General features: G+C 37.8%; 1 protein-coding gene across 1 annotated transcript in view; it reads right to left on the reverse strand.

The window, feature by feature from the left end:
- The window catches only part of XIRP2 (xin actin binding repeat containing 2), a 74,042-nt gene extending 54,358 nt beyond the window's left edge, over positions 1-19,684 (reverse strand). The window contains exon 1 of the mRNA XM_077883543.1: positions 19,502-19,684. The gene's annotated coding sequence lies outside the window, so the exon portion shown is untranslated. The remainder of the gene's footprint in view (positions 1-19,501) is intronic.
- Between the last annotated feature and the right edge of the window lie 274 nt (positions 19,685-19,958).

A 19,958-nucleotide genomic window follows, 5' to 3' on the forward strand; every position in this document is an offset into this window, starting at 1 on the left:
ATGGATTACGTGGAAGTAATTAAAGTAAAAGGTATTTTGACCTCTGCATTTCATTGACAGACCACTTGCTAGTGTTGCAAACCTGATATCAGCTGTGTCTGATTTTACAACAGGCACCTGGCCGAGGTAAAAATCAGAGGAAAAGAAAGCTGTCAGAGATGAGAAAAGAACTAGGGGTATTAATGTTTATAGAAGAGTTAAAATACACACTGAAGGCAGTAAAGAGAATAATACATGCTGTGGAAGAGAACATCACTAACATCAACAGTAACGTGAAAGGAGATTTCAGAGAACAGAGCACAAAATCCAAACTGTAAGTTGATAGCATTGCAGTGAGAGGCTGGGTGGGGATGGGGAGAGGCAGAACAAATAAGATATATTAGAAGAAAAATTGCTGAAAATAAAATTTAGGCATAGATTTAAAATATTTACCATAATCTAGAAGTAAAATTAAAATTGAAACACCGATGTAGCAGTAAATCCTTGTAAAACTTGAATACAAGGAGAGAGAAAAATTCTGTAATTATCTAGATATATGAAGAGTTTCTGCAATGAGGAAACAAAATTCAGACATCCTTAGATGTCTTCTTTATAACACTGAATACTAAAAGGAATCAGAAAATTGGTTACTGGTTACTGGAGTTTTAGTTCTGTGAGCTACAGTCTGTATGAATCCAAGTTGGTACTTGTGTGAGAAGACGGTCCATGTAACAAAAGTCAGCTGAAAAGAAAACAAAGGGCCTTAACATATAATACCTAAGCAAGAAGGTAGAAATAAGATCAGATGTAGCAGTCATAAAAATAAACAGAGGTCAAACTCCACACTGAAAGACAAACAAATAAATCCAACCATATGCAACCCCCAAGAAATAAACCTAAAGCAAGACACAAAATTTAAAAAGAAAGCGTTGGGTAAAAATGTAATAGGCAAATATAAAATGAAGAAAAGTCATCATGGCTATATTCTTTTCCTGCAAAATATCATTAAAGACAAAGTGTACTAAGTGAGATAGAGGGCCATCAGCAGTTGGAAGATACTAATCGACCAAGAAGCTGTAACACTGTAAGCCTCTACATGAGGATTAGCACAGTACAGAAACATAGAAACACCATCAACAACCAGAAAAAGGAGAACTTTATGGGAATCTAATTGCTGTGGGTGACATTCACATATCTCCCTCCATCTTTACCACATAAAATTTCAAAAGGAAATAATTCACATTATATAATAAAGACGGCTTCTTTAATATATTTCTTCATTATCATTAAACAACTCTTGGTTTATCTACAGCAAGAACATGACACGTTCACTCTGCTCCTGAGTTTTCAGTCTGGTTGGAAGGACAGGCACTTATAACCCAAGAGTTAATGGGTTTGCACCAGCTGGGTTGGGAGTCTACAGGGAGGATATAATCCACTCTGGTATGTCACCAAGCAGGTGTCAGGAAAAGCATCCTGAGAAGTAGAACATCTGTACTGGAACATGAAGGAGGTGGCCACACGAGTTTGTGGAAGACCAATGGCATGAGACAGCAGCATTACCGATGAGTCATATTGGGAAGTTGGGTAATGATTTTGTGGAAAACATGCAACGGTTCCTCACCTCTTGGCATGTTACAGAGTATTAGATGGAGTAGAGAGCTCAATGTTTTTTAAAATGATGAAAAATCTTCAGAGAAGTAGAAAATTATTTCAGTTGGACTTTCTAAGCATAAAAAAGCATAAAGTAAAATATCTTCACAAGTAAAAATATAATAGCAAATATATATGAAGTGTTTTCTATGTGTCAGACATTAATCCATTTACTGCTCTCAACTACCCTATGAGGTAGAGACTATTTTTATTTTTTATCTCCATTTTACAGATAAGGAAATGGAGACACAGAAAGGTCACAAAACTTGCTCAAGGACAGGTGCCTGGTGAGGTTCTGAGCTGGAAGGGAAAGCCACACAGGCTGGCTCAGGTTCTGTGACTTTCAAAGTCTGTGCTGCTTCTCAAGGAATGCACATGTCCAAAACCCAAATAATCACTTCCCAGTAAATAGACAAAGGAAACTTCAAACAACAAAGAGATGCCTTTTTCTGTTGTGACCTGACTCATGTTGTATATACAATAAAAACATAAAAAATAGTCCTAGATAGCTAACTCAGCTATCTTATGACTCAAAAGAAATTCTAAGGTTTAATAGTAACTTGAAGTCTTGAGCAAATAAATGAGAATTTAATGATTTTTTTCTTTCAAATTTTCTAAAGTCAATCCAAGAAATCTTTATTTAGTCCCAACTAAGAGCCAGGCAGAAAGCTGGCATGCCATGCGGAAGCCCACAAAGCTGACGCAAACACAGATATCAGCTTCAAGCAGGCGAATGCACTTTCAGTGACACATCCATGGCCTTGCTATTGCATTTCGGATGCATTATAAAGAAGTAAACTGCTTAGTACTCAGGGAAATTGATTTAGAACTCAATTGGGCGAGTGATGGACTAAATTCCATCAAATCTAAATATATGATCTATAACCCAGTTCAGATCTGTGAACAGGATATCATACCGATGGACATAGCATTGGCTCACAGCCATTAGCATGAATACGTTTTCTATAATTCTTAATATCTGCATATCCCTCAGCTAATAATAAAATTCATCTCTCTTAAACATTCAGAATGCTGCTGCCAAGTCAAATTTATAATCACATTTTAAAAAGGATTTTTATTTGTTTATTTTAGAGAGAGAGAGAGAGGGAGAGAGAGAGAAAGAGAGCAGGGGGAAGGACAGAGGGAGAAAGAGAGAGAGAATTTCAAGCAGGCTCCGTGCCGAGTGCAGAGCCAGATGAGGGGCTCAACCTCAGGACCCTGAGATCATGACCTGAGCCAAAATCAAGACTCAGACATTTAACCAACTGAGTCACTCAGGCACCTCAATTTGTAATCAATTTGAGTTTTATATATTTTGATTCATTTGAATATTATAAAACCAAGAAATAGATGGAAAATAAAATGAAAGAGTAAGTATATAGCACAATCTTACATTAATTTACAGTTCTTAAAAACAACAACAACAACAAAAAAACAGAGAGAGGAAGGGCAAAGAGTAAACTGAATGAAAGTGTATGCCATGACAGCACAAAAACTCTACTGTGGCATCCATCCAGCATATGGGCAGAATGAACCAGATTCAATCTTTTAACTTAACCTCCTTATAGTCTTATTCCCTCCAAATGCTCTATGTTGTTGTATGTACACTTGTCACTTTCCTCAAAATCCATTTGTTCATCTGATTACCATGCTTTATACCTTAACACAAATAGATCATCTTTCAGGCTAATAAAAAGAATTAGTTCTTGCCTCCTTACCAACTCTTCCCTAACCGGTACTCTCCCAGTTCATCAGATACTGGAAGAGATCTTGTATTTCTAGTTGCCTGTTAGAGGAAGAAGACAAAATTCAGCAATTTTGTAAGCAAAATATTGGTCCTCCAAAGATGTTTACATCCTTAGCCTCAGAATCCATGAATGCATTATTCTTGTTGGCAAAAGAGACTTTGTAGGTCTGATTAAGTCACTGGTTTTGAGGTAGGGAGATAATTCTGGATTATCCAGGTGGGTTCCACGTAGTAGTCTCAAGGATGTTCATAAATGAAAAAGAGGGGCAGGAGAGCCACAGTTGAAAGGAGAGATGAAGACAGAAGCAGAGATAGGGGTGACGGTGAGGGAGTGGGAGGGCAGTGCAGATCTATATTATTGGCTTTGAAAGTGGAGGAAAGGTCCCGCGAATTAATGAATGCAGGCAGCTTCTAGAGGCTGGAAAATGCAAGAAAGCAAGATTTACCCCTGGAACTTCTGGAAAGAGCTTGGCCCAGCCAGCACCTTGATTTTGGTCCAGTGAAACCCATTTTGGATTTTGGATCTACAGAACAGCAATATAACAAATTTGTGCCATTGTAAACTACTACTTTTATGGTAATTTGCTACAGCAGCAATAGGAAACAAATGCAAACATCTCATGTACACCTACATGCACTGCCCAAATCAGATATCACCACAGGGTGGATTCTTTCTAAATAATATTAGTTCCAGTTCTCCCAAATCACAGCAATTGATATATACAAAGCACCTTGTGATAGAAACATCCTTAAAGTTATTCCTTATGCCCCCCCCCCCCAGAAATATCCATCTTCTTATAGATAAGACTAGGTTTAAATGTCCATTTAGATTTTAATCTCTCTGGGTAAGAGACCTGCCATCTCTAATTGTAATGACATATTGTCATATAGACTCGTCCTGTTTTCTGCAGCTCCTATCACCTCACAAAAGTACTTCTTGTACTAAAGCAGTTATGAATGAATAGAATTTAGTCAGAAATTAGATAATTATCAGTATAGTAATATTTCCAGCTTGGGCATATTTGGAAATTTAATCATATTGCTATTAAATATTTTTAAATTAATTGTTCAGTTTAGTTAAAGAATTGCTCAGTTACAAAAATCAATAACTGAATAGAATGACTTAAATTTCTTTGAAATGGTCAAATAAATTAGAACCATTAAATGCCTATCGATGGTGCATATTTTTACAACATAAGTCTCTTGTTAGACATTCCCCTAGCATAATCAAATTTATATTGCATTATAACAAGGATAACTGTCTATTAATGAATATTGATTATGTGTTAAGCATTTTACGTATACTCTGATTCATCTACATTACATCTAATTTTTACAGCAACCATATCTGATAGGTGGTATTTCCACTTAACTGATGAAGAAAGTGACACTCAAAAGATAAAATCATATAATAAGTGGCTGAGTCCAGAATTGAGTTCAGGTATTTCTGAGCTACTTATTCAACTCTATCTACACAGTCTCTTATGTGAATATTTTTAATTGAGATATAACATTTTATTAGAAAGAGCATTTTTAATTGAGGTTTATGAATCCTCCTTTCTGCTTCCTAAACATCTATAGACAAATCCTTTCTAAACATTTATTTTAGTGCATGTAGGCATATGTCAAAGGGAAACCAATAAAGTTGAATATCTGTGACTCTAATTGGCTCTTTTTACATCCTCATAAGCTTGAGTTTAGAATTAGAAATGAAAGCAAATTCTTCAATTATATTCCCTTGGTCACTTCAGAGATCAAACTGGAGACAGGTTTAGGTATCCATTCAAGCAAGTAGAGATAGGGACTTACTCTAAGGGAAGAGAAATGCAAAGCAAGGATCACTGCCCAAATTTTCTATTGATCTATTCCGCTCCAACATGGGAATTGGTATCGGGCTCTCATCACAGTATCCTCTTTGTTTAAATGTGCATCTGAGATATACAGTAAAGGTATTTGGTAAACTCTCTTCTTAAGGCTTTAGTCATGCATTCAATAAACATCCACTGTCCATCTACTGTGGGCCAAGCACAGTGCTCAAGGCTGGGCATGAATTATATTCAGCCCTACTCTACTTGAAGAGAGAAGAAAAAAAAACCACCAGAGAGATCCTCAAGAAATACAGTATTCTAAGAAGTGGCCTTATCTCTAAAAACAGAAATACAACAGGTTGTATCATTTCAGCATGCTGACTTCTGAATAAAACAAGCTCCCAGATGGCTGGTCCTGCTAAGGAAGTTGGCTTGTCTGAAGATACACCAAATGCGGCCCTCCTAAGGAGGAGACTCTTGAGGAACTTGGTGGCATACACTCCATATCCCCACCCCCTCCAAACCACATTTATTTATATCAAGATGGAATAAATTAAGATGGATCAAGCCAAATCCTATTTAGTGGGGTTACCTACCTAACCTACATTGCAGGTAACCTACCATGAGGCTCCATTTCCCTTCAGATTTCTCCCACTTAACCCAGGCAGTGAGTGAGTTGCTCTCTGGCAATGCTTTTATTTGTATGACGTTACTTTTTAGTGTATCCTTGAGTTTCTTGCCCCCCAGCCCTGCCCCAACTTCTGTCACTTTCCACCAAAAAGCAAGTCCCTCCAGCCCAGGGTAGAGCTAAGTTAATTTTGTAAACCTTTCTACTCTGGTCTCTGTCTTGGGCTCTTATCCATCAGGAGGCAGACCCACATGCAGATTAACCGCCCACTCTGGACCCAGAAAACCCACTATTTAACCTATTTCTGGCACTCATTTTTTACTTTAAGCAAATTGTTTAACCTTTCTAAGCCTCTTTCTTCTTCCCTGTATCATGAGCATGATAACAGAACCTGTGATTGCCTGAAGGGAATCTTATAAAAGTAGAGTTTACATAATATCTTGCACATAGTAACAATAAATACTCACTAGCTTCCACTCTATGTGTTATTATATCTCCTAAGTGTGGTCATGCAGATAACATGAACCAATACAAGTCAGAGGATAAGAAAGGTTATGAAATTTCTCAAGGCTTAAAGTTGTAAGTGAAAAGGATAGGGCTTGATTCTGATCCACCTAAACCTAAAGCCTTCTGTAAGGATATTTCATTCCTCCTTATAAATCAGATATCTACCATGTTTCCTGAAACAAGGAGAACACAATAAGTCATGAAGGAATGGATAACTACACGTTGAGAGTGAGGCAAAGAAGTTGGCATATCCTACTCATATGACTACAGAGATGAGGAAAAAATTACTAACTCAATGTATGTGATATTCAAAGTGCCAAGACTGAATATTGATGTATATTTGAATACTGATGAATCACCATCTTTTCACCAGTGAGCAATGAAGTTGTACTCTGAAAATGTAAAGTTCATAGAAATCACCCTAATATATCACATGATAGGGACAGATTGATTCTATTTTCCCCCAAAAAACATTCCTCATATTTCTCTCTCTTCTATGCAATGTAGGTAAAATCATGAAACTATCACTCAGTTATTTAACATTTTTCATTTCCTTATGCAGCCTCTGAGCAGTGGTCATGGTGCAGCAAACCTTGGTCTGGACCAGTCAGGTGGCAAGGATGGGGTCACTCCCTACATCTCTGCTGCCCCGTGGCTGCCTACCACAGGGGCAAGGAGAGGGGTCCTAGATTTCCTCATTGGGATCCATTCCAGAGTTGCTCTGCTAGGTACCTATGCGTTGCTAAGTACTTCTCCTAAATACCTCCACCAAGTACCATTCTTTAAGTGTTAAATAACCCCTAAGTAGAACTGTCGCTATATTGATTTAGTTTGAATATAGATTTTCTTCCTCTTTGAGTATTCCTTCTATTTAAATTGAATCCCGTCCTTTCCTTCTCAGTCTCTATTCCAGAAAATCCCCAAATTTCACATCATTCTGCATTATTCCATGTCTCTGTGAGTTGCTACGTTTTTGATACAACTTCTTTTCCTCACTCCTTATTTCCTCAAGTACTCCTTCTTTATTCCTACTGCTTTATTATTGCTTTTTCTTTGCCCAAACTCCCTATGACTGTTCCATTTCCAAATGTCCTTCATGCCTGGCTCAGCTACTACTGGGCAGTGCCTTTGTGACAAGAATGCCATCTTCTTTCTGTTGTCGGTGTTTTGTTTCGTTTTGTTGGCTGGAACTTGAGAAATGGCAAGCAAATATAATCACTTCTCAACCACAGAGAGAGAGAGAGTCCTCAAACTCAGTCTGTGATTAGCAGCAAACGTTACCTTGGAAAGGCCGTGCAGGAACAGACTAGTTAAAACGTCCACCAGCACCTCTAAAACCATCAGGACTTCCAGACTACACAAAAGTGACTTTATCCTGGGGTCAAAGCAATTTGTTGATAGATGGAGATGACTCATGCACACTAGCTTAGAGTCTGTCTTTCCTGAAAATGGTCTGCTTCTTTTTTTCTCTCAGAGGCTTTGTAAAAATCCATACAAAGCTAGTTCACGTGCCCTGAACTGTCCTGTTTAGTTCTGAGTATTCTTAGTATTATTAGTATTCTTAGTGCTGTTGGGCACTCAACAGGTCAAACATGAGCAACAGTAATATCATGGGAGATGATGACGTTTTCATAATCTGCAAATCTGCAGCTTCGAGAAACATCTCCCTGGTATACCCACCTTTAAGTTGTTTGCATGTAGGCAGAGGCAGGCAGTTTAATTACTTCCCAACTATTATTTTAAATCATTTCTGTGTCAGCTGCATTCTGGATCAGCCAGAGGTTTCTGGATCTGTTTTAAGGAATTCCCTATACTTTACCCTCTTTCCAACTTTCACTCCTCTCCTTAGGTTAGCATGTGACAAAGGATATTAAAAGAAAGTCCAAATCATAAAATTCTGACTCCAACTTAGGCAATTGATGCTGTGGCAGCTTTTCTCCTACTTATCACCCTTTTTCTTTGAGTAGTAAAATATATTTCAGCCTTTTGTCTTCCAGAAATTTGGTCTCTGAATCTATACAAACTCTTTTCAGTGACCTTAAGTCTTTGTCTAAAGTGCTTTTTCTGCCCAAGTCTACAAACAACAGATCCTTTGATATGTTTTTTTTTCTTTTGAACTTAATGGGTGATAGGCTTGATCAAAGAAGGGAACCCACACTAATTCTACACTTTCTTTACTGAACATTATTTGGAAAACCTAAGCAATGGAGGGAAAAGAGAGAATGCTGAAATAACGTAACATATTGCTCACGACTCTTCTGGAAGTGAATTGACTCTTTCAGAGAATCACGTACTTAGAAAAATTCCACCTAAGAAAATGAACACTGTAAAAAAGATATGGTCTTTAATCATTGGATCTTGAGGAGGAAGACAAAAGGGCTAATGTTCAGTAGAGTGTTAAGAACCCATGTAGGATACCGTCTTTCTTACCAAAGCTATAGATTCTTCTATTGTGCTCTAAAATGAAAGGTAATCGGCATCTTGTTCAAACATTTGTACTATCCCAGATGCTTTCTGGCTCCTGTCCCCATAATTGTAGGGACACTAGAAAATGCTCTATAGATTTTAAGAGTCTTTTAAATAGGGAAGAGGGGTGTTTATAAGTTAAAGTGTAATAATTTTAAAGTATCAAAACTCGGAATCAGTCAGGTTCTGGGTCATTCTCCCTCTCACCATTAAGGTGCCCTCCATGCCCTTTGCATATAAATGCAGACCGTAACTTCAAAAGAACAAGATGATGTCAGTTTCCTAATGATATGCCTGTACTAGGAACGGTCCAAAGAGTGGACGTAATTTAATAGTCTGCCCTGCTTAAGATACACATGAAGAACATAGTTAGTCAGTCTCATCATCCCTTAATTTATTTATACTTATTTATCTTTACAAATTTGGCACTGGCATTTGTTTCCTTTCTCTCAGATTCAAAACCTAGTCCTGTAAGTGTGCCATCAGTTTATGCTGCTTATTTCACTCCTGTTTTTTAAAGGGTGAAGTGTAAAAATCACCCTTTAAATGTTATTCAGATGAAAAACTTGCTCTTTCCACGCACATTAAGGCAGTGACATCTGTGAACAACAAAGAATTTAATTAAAACTTGCAAACAAAAGTTTTCCTAGACCAATGGTATTTAAACTCAAGTGTAAGATAAGGTGAGAGGAGGAAGGCTGAGGGGAGTGAAATGTAAAAAAGCAATTTAAAATTTAGAAATTGGGCTTCATTGTAAAATTCCACATGAAGCTTTAAAATAGAGTCACTTCCCCACACTATTCCTTTTAGGCACCAAAAGCCTTGGGCAGATGGACAAGTCATTTCAACTTAGTTTGGCCTGTTGCTGTATTAGGACAACTCACCTGGAAGGGGGAACTCAGACTGTAAAGTAAGCATCTCTTTGGTTGTCTTTAAATATTAGTTTTTAAATTTTAGACACAGAATGACAACTGCAGGTTATCACCCACTAGCGAGGAGCTCAGCATCTGTTTCCATCTTTTAATTCTTACGGTGGCCTACATGGGCGTACCTATCATGATTTCAGTCAGAGAATCTGTTAGCTTCATCGACTTACATACATTGTGAACATGGAAGGATGGGTACCACATGGTGGCCAGAAATGTTCCTTATGTGCTCTTCCTTTGGGGTAAGAGGAATATAAAGCATTTCTAAGGACGATGTTTGTGCTTTCTCTAACAAGGAGCAGTGGGATCTATCCTAACATTTTTGTAGAAGTGGCTATTAAATTTTTATTATTATCTGAAGCCAAAATTCTTAGATTTTAAAGAAGCAGATGGACAGTTGAGATGAAGACAACCAACTTCACAGGTATGTAGCATCTGACATCATGACTGATACACGGGAGACCATCAGCAAGCATTTACCAAATGAATTTGTCTTGAAATCATAGTGCACGATTCAATGCCCATCTTTCGATGGTTCCTATTGAGAGATTTTGTTGCTTTCTCTCTCCTACTTCTTTTTAAAGAGTAGAAAACAAGTTCCAAATTCTGCAACAGAAGTTATTTAAGCAGCCCGGAGATGTGAAAGTTGGGATTAAAGCTTCCAGGAGGGAGCAAAAATAAACTTCTTGCCTGTGAACCTGTGAGTCTCCCACAATGAAATCCAGCTCATCACCAAAAATGCTCCGCAGGACACCGCATGAGCAAGTGAAAATGAGAACGGCACAAAAATGTTTGCTTGGGAAGTGAAACCAGTCAACTTCAGGCTTTCAGCCAAATTAAATTTCTGCCAGAAATTCTCCTGTTATTACATATCTGCAGAAAGCAATTAGTAAAGTATTGTAGCTAAAAAAATTCCAGATACATTCATGTCTCCATCACAGTTCAGTCCAGAAGAAAATAATAGCCTCCCCGCGCAGTGGGCCAAGCACAAGAGTATAGGCAGGACATGCAAACAAAAATGATATACACGCATTTTTCCTTGGAGGACCATCTAATGACAAGTAGTATCCCGTTTGTTTTTTGAGAGCTAGGAGGAGGGCCTCAGTAGGTTTTCTGGGGGTCCCAGTGCACTTCTGAACTGGCAGCTTGCCAAGGAAAGCAGATGTGACAGCAAGCCCTAGGTCCCACTCAGCAGCAGCGCAGGGCCTGAGGAAAATGTCATAAACCTCACCAAGCCTGACACTTGCCATTACAGAAAGTATCTCAGAAGAAGGAGGAATTAAAAATGTTGATGCTTCGCAGCACTCTGCGTTGTTCTTTATAAAATCTCAAACCTGAGTACGGAGTTGGTGAGTAGCTTAGACCAGATCGAAGTAACACTCATCTATCATGACCAGTCTCCTGAAAAATTCCTGATGCCCAACCATGTGTCGTCTCCCAGGCTCCATCCCTAGTCTTCTGATTTTGTCTAACCATACACGCTCCATCAGCTCTCGGCTTCATCTCTATTATACCCAGTGCATACCTCTGGTGACTATTTTAGCCCAAATTTTACATTGCCAAGCCTTTTAAAATCCAACATAGCCTTTCTTAAAAAGTATTACCGACACACTTGTTCCCATTCTCATATTTTCCAGTTGTATCTTAGTGTAGAGAACATCTGGATTGTTAGGAATAATGGTGAATGTGATGAGAAGTTAGTATATATGTATTATATATTATTTATAGAGACAGGCAGCCTCGGATAGAAACAAAAATTGTAAGCAACAGGAAAATGTTGAATTGGTTTTTGGTGAGGTGAATTTAGCTCAAGAACGTGTGGACAAATGAAACGGGGGAGGGGGAGTCAAAGGAAGCTGTATTGTTGAAGCTGACAATGGGATTGTGGCTGAATGAGCATTAGGCCTAGCACGGTTCCTTTAAGCTATTCCTGAAGCCTGGAGTCAGGAGCCCTCAACTCCAGGCCTCCAACACTCCTGAATTGTTCTTGGCTTAGTTTGAAATGCACGCCCAAGTCCAGCACAGGCTCCAATCCCATCTTGTTTCTAGTCCTCCTTACTTTTGACCTTGCCATTTATTTTCCTGTTTATAGCTTAGCGTCATCCCTCAAATATGATGCATTGCACCATTCATTGGCTCATGATCTTTCACTCTTTTAGTTTTTAAAGATTTATTTATTTATTAAAGATAAAGAGAGAGAGAGAGAGAGCATGCATGAGTGGGAGGATCAGAGGGAGAGAGAATCTCAATCAGACTCCTCCCTGAGCAGGGAGCCCAACACGGTCTCCATTTCACGACCCTGCGATCATGACCTAAGCTGAAATTGAGAGTTGGATGCTTAACCCACTGTTCCACCCAGGCACCCCAGTCTTTTGTTTTCTTTTCAGGTGTTGGATTCTTCTTTGCCTTTGCTGCTCAGATTCCCTTGATAAAGAGTCTGTTCCCTAAAGCCCCATCTTTTAGTGCCTCTCTCCTGCGTGAGTGTTCTCCTTCCATCTTCACTCAGACACTGCAAGTGGATCCAAGATCCAGAGCCATGAGGCAAACAAAAGCAGAGAGGTGGGTGGGCAGGATGTATTGAGGATGGGAAGATAATGCTGAGGGTCAAGATCAGTTTTAGCAGAAAATAAAGAAAACCATGGTCTATATTTCAAGAGTCTAAGAATTAAGTCAAGGTAATAACAAAGTCCAATAAGTGGCTGGGAGCAGCTCTATCAGAAAGGAGACGGTGTCATTAGGGCTGAAGGTAGTTGAAAAGTTTGATTTCTTGAAGTAATGTGATGTTGACATCGAGAATAACGGGAAGGTTATTAGTTTCAAGAGTAGGAATTATTATAACAGAAAGAAGGCACTTAATAGCTTTCTACAACTCCAGAGAGGACAGAAATTTAATTTGAGCTGAAAAGTGCATCTCTGCAAGGTAAGGATGCCTTTAACAACAGACCAATAACTCAGGTAGCTGATTTTCTCTCTTAAACAGTTTTTGGGGTGGTGGGTTTTTTTTGAATGTTCAGCATCTAGGAAAACTTGGTACTTTATTTTCTTATCTTGCTTTCTAGGAAAGAGATAATGGTTCATATGTTGTACTAGCCTCATGTGTTACATAATAATAAAAATGACAGTAATAGCAAGAGCTAATGTGACATTACTTACCAGGTACTATTGTTTTAGTCATTTTATAAATATGAATTTATTTAATCCTCAGAACAAATCTATGAGAAAGATATTAATAGTACCTCCATTTTCAGATGAGGAAACAGACACAGAGATATTAAATAATTTACCTGAAGTCATCCAACTGGTAAGTGTAAGAGCCAAAATTCAAACCCAGGCAGTTTGTTCCAAAGTCTTTGTTCAACTTACTAGGGTTCACCTGAAAGTATTTTCTAATTTCCCAATAAAGTGTTATCTGGGGTTCATTTGGAACCTCTTCTGGCTCTGGGAGATGGTGTTTTGTGATTCTGGTAAACTGAGGGCACTGCATACAACTTAAGGATAATAATAGTTTTAGGGTTAAGGAATTTATTCCAGAGGTCTTTCATAGAAATGAGATTTAAAAAAAAAAAAGGAGGAGGAAAGACAAGGAGAGAGAACATTCTACATCATTTGAGAAATCTTGCTGATTTCACGAACTATCCAGATTGATTAAAATGTAAAGATGATATAAATAATGAAATTTTATACATCAGCTCCTAGAGCTTTAAAAATAAATCTATCCATGGGAGAGCAATCCTGCAGAAAATGTTTATGTTCATTATTATTATTGCTGTTGTTATAAAAATGTAGTTTGGCACTTTCTCAATACAAATGTTCACAAAATATTGTGTCAGGTTCTTCCCACAATGTTATCCAAAGAATAAAAAGAAAAGTCATTCTGGATGATATTGTGGTTACTGGTTTTTGTCTAAAGATCACTCTTTACTTGAACATCCAAAGGCACTTGGAGAGTGTAAAAGAAATGCAGCCCCAGTGGCCTAGCAGTTTAGCGCCGCCTTCAGCCCAGGGTGTGATCCTGGGGACCTGGGATTGAGTCCCATGTCCAGGTCCCTGCGTGGAGCCTGCTTCTCCCTCTGCCTGTGTCTCTGCCTCTCTGTGTGTGTGTGTCTCTCATGAATAAATAAATAAAATCTTTAAAAAAAAAAGAAATGGAAAACAATACGGAGGCACCAGTGACACCATATTTTACAGAAGATAATATACACATACAAATACATATATGTATGTATATATGTGTGTATGTATACATATATATGAGCATAATAGAATGTAATGGAAAGAAATGGTAATAACATAATATGATGAATAGTCAAGAAGCTGGGACCAGTTGGGTTGAAATGGTGAGGTAAATTAAAGAGGTGAACATTGAAGTCTGAGATGATTTACTGCTTCTATTTGAAGGTGGAGTATTAGAAACTATAAATAGTAGTTTTGAGTTGATAACCACAATAACTGGACTGGATCTTTCCAGGAAAAGAAAAAAAAAGGAATCGTAACTTAAATACAAACACCTGCCTTCCTTTCAAATTTCATTTCCCTGATATTTTATAGAGTAAAAGTCGGGACCATTGTCCAGCTCTGGATGACAGATGGGTGATGCATCCTAAAATTATTCCCACTCCAGAATCAGTCAGTGACTAAAGTGGACATGCACTAATACAGTTCATTCCTAAAAAATATATGTTTTTGAGTCCTCTGGGACTCAGGGGGCTAGCATAGTCTCTATTGGAGAAGGTAGGGTGGTAATGAGATTCTGTGCCCACTCTGAACATCCTGGGATGGTTCAGAAGACAGGAGGGACTGAGCAAGCTGCTGCTTGCCAGCAGTTCTTCCTTTGGCCTCCCCGGCTCTAACCCCTGCGTTCCAATTGAAAACTTGCTGCTGGGCTTCACCCCTGCAGCAAAACAGCAGACTTCCACCCTATACAGCACTCAGGAAAATGGCTTGGGATCCAACAGAAGCAGACACAGCAAATTTTAAATAGAGCTTCTAGCTGGAACTGACAACCTTTAATAACATGAATCAACTCACTTTTTTTGTCTCTTTCCCAGAAATATTCCAACTTAGCAATACAACACTTGTGTGGAGAGTCAAAAATTCTAACTTACAAAACATGCACATTAAAAGGTGATCCCTAGCTTTACAAAAAGATTTTTCATTGTTTCCCTGGACAGGGAATTATTTACTGTGTTACCTATGAACCTCAAATTATTTGACAAAAAGTCTTACTAGCTAGATAAGGTAAAGCTAAATTCTTGCTATGACAGTATTGACTAAAAACAAAGTTACCATCAACAACAGAGTAGTGATAAAGGCACCCATAAAGTTATAATGTAATTTAATGGGGAAATGTGACTCTACTTATCAAAATTTAATATAGTTAAAAAACCCTGTCACTTTATATTGTAAATTCTACCTACATTTTATTTCAATGCAATTAAGTTCCTATGAGTTAAATAATTAAGTTAAATGATATTTAAACATTAGTTTATATACAGTCCACATTTACTGGACTTTAAATGAAGAACACTGAGAACATGTTTGGAAACCATTTATAATGCTGGACTTTGCTTGTAAAATTAATGGTGATAGTTTTTTTTTTTTTTTTGTTTTCAATGTTAGTAACTACCAAGTTAATGCATTTAGAAATACACATGCTGATATATTCAGATTCTTTAGGAAGATGCTATTGGATCTTTTACAAACAGAGAAATTTCCCAGAATAAATTCTTTTAGTATCATATTTATTTTAAATCATGTGTATGCCTGGAGCAATTGGGCAATTACTTACTTTTGAACAGTCAGATATATCTAAAGTGTTCAGTTCCCCAAGCAGCAGGATATATCCTGCATACAATTAGAAAAATGTAGAAGACAAATCTACTCAAAGGTCTGCCAAAAAGAGCAATGAAAAACCATGTGCCAATGAGAAGACCATGGGGGATGGGGAAAGAGCTCATCTAACACAGAAGATGAGCAAACTGGAATGCTTAGTAAAATTTAAAAAATAAAGCAATCATCATATTTTGAATTTTAACTGAATTGTATGTGGATATCTCCTTTTCCACATTTTTTTTTCACAATTTTAAGAGAATGGGAAATACAAAAGAAAAAGCAAAAAAACCTACTGCTGGAAAAAAAGGACTTTATCAAGGCGTACCTCAAAAATGTATGGCAAGTCATGGGAGTGGAATGGGATCGGGTTGAAGCTTTGTGGAATGACATATAGCATTGAAACACAAGTCAAGAGAGTTAGCTTCTAGTTCTCTGTGTTTAATAAGAGTTACTACTTAATGTTCCTTTGCCTCAGTGTTCTTATCTAGAACTTAAAACTGCCAAACTAAATAGTCACTGAGGTTCTTTGTGTTATCTGTGGAATAAATTCCTCTTATCCTTGGCAATATTTTAAGAAGTACAGTTACTCTACCAGGAATTTGGATTACCTACTGTATTGCTCACTGGCAGATAATTTTTATGCCATCATTTAGGCTCACAAAATGTCATTAAATATAGCCACAGCATCATCTGTTGTATCTAAACTAATGTGAATAATTTGTTGAATTTGCTGATTTTCAACATTTTTAAGAAAATAAAATCTTTGCTCTTTTTGTTGCCTAATTGTTATTGTCCTCTGGATTTTACTAATTTTACTGTACAAGTCAAATACACACAGGTTAGTTAAATTTGTAAGAGATGGAGTCCAATGATGAGGAAAGTAAATCGTATGAAAGTTTTACTCTGGAGTTCACAGGTAGCATTTCAAAGGAGAAGAGATTTTGTGAATATATGTGATATAATAAAAAATAAATATTTGGTCTTTGTCCCTGGCTCCTGGCACACAGCTCCTATAACTCTCAGAATCTCTTGATTGGTAGTGTCTTTAGTATACTGATAAGATGATTGCTGGTCTCTTGTGCGGGTTGAGGGGGAATGGAAATGGCTTGAGGATGGGTGTTGACTGCCAGAAAAAAACAACTTAATGATTAAAGAGTTAGGACATTCAACCCACTTCCCACCTTTGAGAGGGGTGAAGGGCTAGAGGTTGAATCCAATAACCAATAGATAGTGATTTAGTCAATCATCCTCTGTAATGAAATCTTGATGAAAGCCCAAAACAAAAGGTTTGGTGAACTTCTAGGACAGTGAACACATTGATGGGCATGGAGCCGAGATAGAGTGTGGAGCTCTGTGCCACTCTCCATTCTCCCTTGTCCTATGCATCTCTTCTATTCAGCTGTACCTGAGTTGGTGGCTGAAATGGGGGCAATCTGTGGGGTCTGTTCTGACTCTGGGAATCAGAATAAAAATTGAATTAAATTGTATACGCAGTTGGTGTTGGAGAATTGGAGAATTGGTTGGTGCCAGAAAACACCACACATTTGTTGTCAGGAAACAACAAAAACAATACAACATATCACACCATCATATAAAGATCATGAGTCTATATGGCATAAATCAGTGTTCTAAAAAAGTTTTCCGATTCAGAAAGAGCTGAAGTTACCCACCATTCTGTGAGGAACGAGCCTGTAATTTGAATGAGGAAGTGTCTGCTTCAGAAGCAAAACAAACAAACAAAAAACAAATTAGAATTTAATTAAATTTCAAACTGTAACTTGAATGCTCTCAAAATAGGAGATAGGAAGCAAATAAAAAGGACAATGTAATGTCAATTAAGTACTGTCCCCCAAAGATTGTTCAATCAAAAATGTTGGAATTACACTACCAGGCACTTATTAATTGTCTGCTCTGCTCTATAAATTACTGAATCTAGACATGACTCTTGCTATGAAACAGGTCTTATAAAACAGTCACTCAGTGGGGCACCTGGGTGGCTCAGTGGTTGAGCGTCTGCCTTGGGCTCAGGGTGTGTTCCTGGGGTCCTGGGATTGAGTCCCACATCAGGCATGATCCTGGCATGGATCGAGTCCCTCATTGGGCTCCCCACAGGGAGCCTGCTTCTCCGTCTGCCTATGTCTCTGCCTCTCTCTGTGTGTCTCATGAATAAATAAATAAAATCTTAAAAAAAAAAAGGTCTCTCAGTGACCAGGGTTGTGTGTCTGTGTGTAGGAAAGACAGAGCAGAGAGGAAATAGTTCCCAGGATCAAGCTTAGTAGGAGAGTCCAACCCCAAATCCCCTCATCATAAGCAATATTTTACCAAAGGAATAAAAAGAATACTGACGTGTATTAGGTGTTCAATTGTGGTAAATGTGAGAGACAGAACAGGGATGCTGGCCGACTACTGACAGCCATCAATGGTAGACAACTACAAATGACCTCTGAACTCTGTGGGCTTTTTACCCAAAAATAAATCAGAGGAAAGGCAACCAACCCTCTCTTCCTCTATAATCACAGAAGACTTGAGGCCTGGGCTAACATTTTTACATGAACATCTTTTGAATTAAAGCCCTCTGCGATCATTAAAGAATGTCTACTTTTATTTTTCAAGTGGTTGAAGGAAGCTGTGTCTTAAAGATGCCCAACACCGGATGAAAGCAGAAACATTCACTCCAAACTCTGGACTACATTTTCCCCAAACAGCTGGCACTTTGCCATATTTGCAGACATCCGAAATGCTGACTCTAAAAAAATGGGACTAGTTGTTCATTTACATATTAATAGTAAGAAGGTAAAATATTCAAAGATTAGGCAGAGAGGTAGAGAAATATTTAAGCATAGAATTCAAGACTCCTTCATTCCTGATCCAATATTTTGCCACTGAATGGTAGTATCTTTAAAGCTCAAAACAGGTGCTCTTTCATATTAAAATTCATGGCTCTGAATGTAGCTGAGGTAAATATTTTACTCGTCCTTTGGCACTTGCACATGAAATTTTAAAATAATTTAAACAACCTACAGCTCGTCAGTGACCAAATGGAGCTCTGGTAAAAATAAATATCTTTCAGTTCAGCACCAGCTGGCTATATTTAAACCCTGTATTATGTAATCTTAAAGTGTCCTTGCTTTTAGTTGGTGTCTTAAGATATTCTGTTATAATGCCTGTCCCAAATTGCTTCAGTCTCTAACATCTAAACACTTAAGGCACAACAGGACCAAATTAAAGTGTTCACAGGCAATCGAAGACAGAAAAAAATCCATTTGAAACAGTATATAGGCCATGATACCTTTAAAGTAAAATCTCAGTCTTCTCTCTTTAAGTTTGTAGTTACTATAATTAGGACTGGCAGATCCAACTGGCAGTGCTTTTCTTAATTCTGCAAAACATCTAAGAACCTGATTCTTTAATCCTTACTCCAGTAATACTCCCAAAGGAGAGGAGACTGTGGCTGGGGCAAGATGTACAAAATCAAACTCAGGCTGGAGAAAGAATAATTCTCAATACATTCCTTTGAGCAAGCTGCAACAGTTGAAGATATTTTAAATTCTTCCCCCCTCCCCGAATTCAAAGTAACACAATTTATATTTTTTAGCAAATTCATTGTATATTTTATTAATTTATGGTCATAGATACACTAATTTTTTTAGTTTTCTTGTTTAGCTCTAGGTTGAAGTATAATTTTCACTCATGACTTTTTAGCTTTAAGTTTGATTCATTATTCTTCAACACTAAATATGAAACACTCTAACCTTTTGGCAGAGATTAATATATGAAGCCTTACACTTAATAAATAAAGTTGTGCTAAATATTGTCATAAAAACAAAATCTGACCAGATATTTTCTTTTATAACAATTGCAATTTGACCAATGGTCTTCATCAATCTCAAGCAATCAGTAAGAACATATCACAACCCAGGAAGTGAGTAGGTATCAATGACTATATCACACATACCTTTTGTAATAGTTAGACCAAACTCCAAGTTTGTGAAAATATCATATATCTTTACAGTCCTTCACAGACGAGCTTCCTCCCTTGTTTTGTGGACAGCAAATTTCCCAGTCCCCTGAAAGCAATCGGGAAGTGGAGGCCGGCTCCACTGAAGGGTCTATCAAGCAAGTAGATGGGACGGCTGAATTTATTTTAGCCCTGCGTCTAAAGGATGCAACTTGGCACCTATTTTTAGGAACTGAGCTCTGTATAGGTGGGGCCTGAGTCAACTACTCTTTTCAGAAGTGTGTCTCTGAGGGCACTCTGCCTCATAGTGCCCTCAGTAATGTATGCATGGCTTTAACACATGTGCAGTCAATCAAACCCCTTTTTGCAGCCACAACCATCAAGCTAATTCTCAACTTCGAAACAAAGCCTAAACAATAGCACCGATAAGGAAAAGGAAGTATTAAAGGCTTTA

The sequence above is a fragment of the Canis aureus genome, chromosome 34 (assembly GCF_053574225.1).
Source record: "Canis aureus isolate CA01 chromosome 34, VMU_Caureus_v.1.0, whole genome shotgun sequence".
Taxonomy (NCBI): domain Eukaryota; kingdom Metazoa; phylum Chordata; class Mammalia; order Carnivora; family Canidae; genus Canis; species Canis aureus.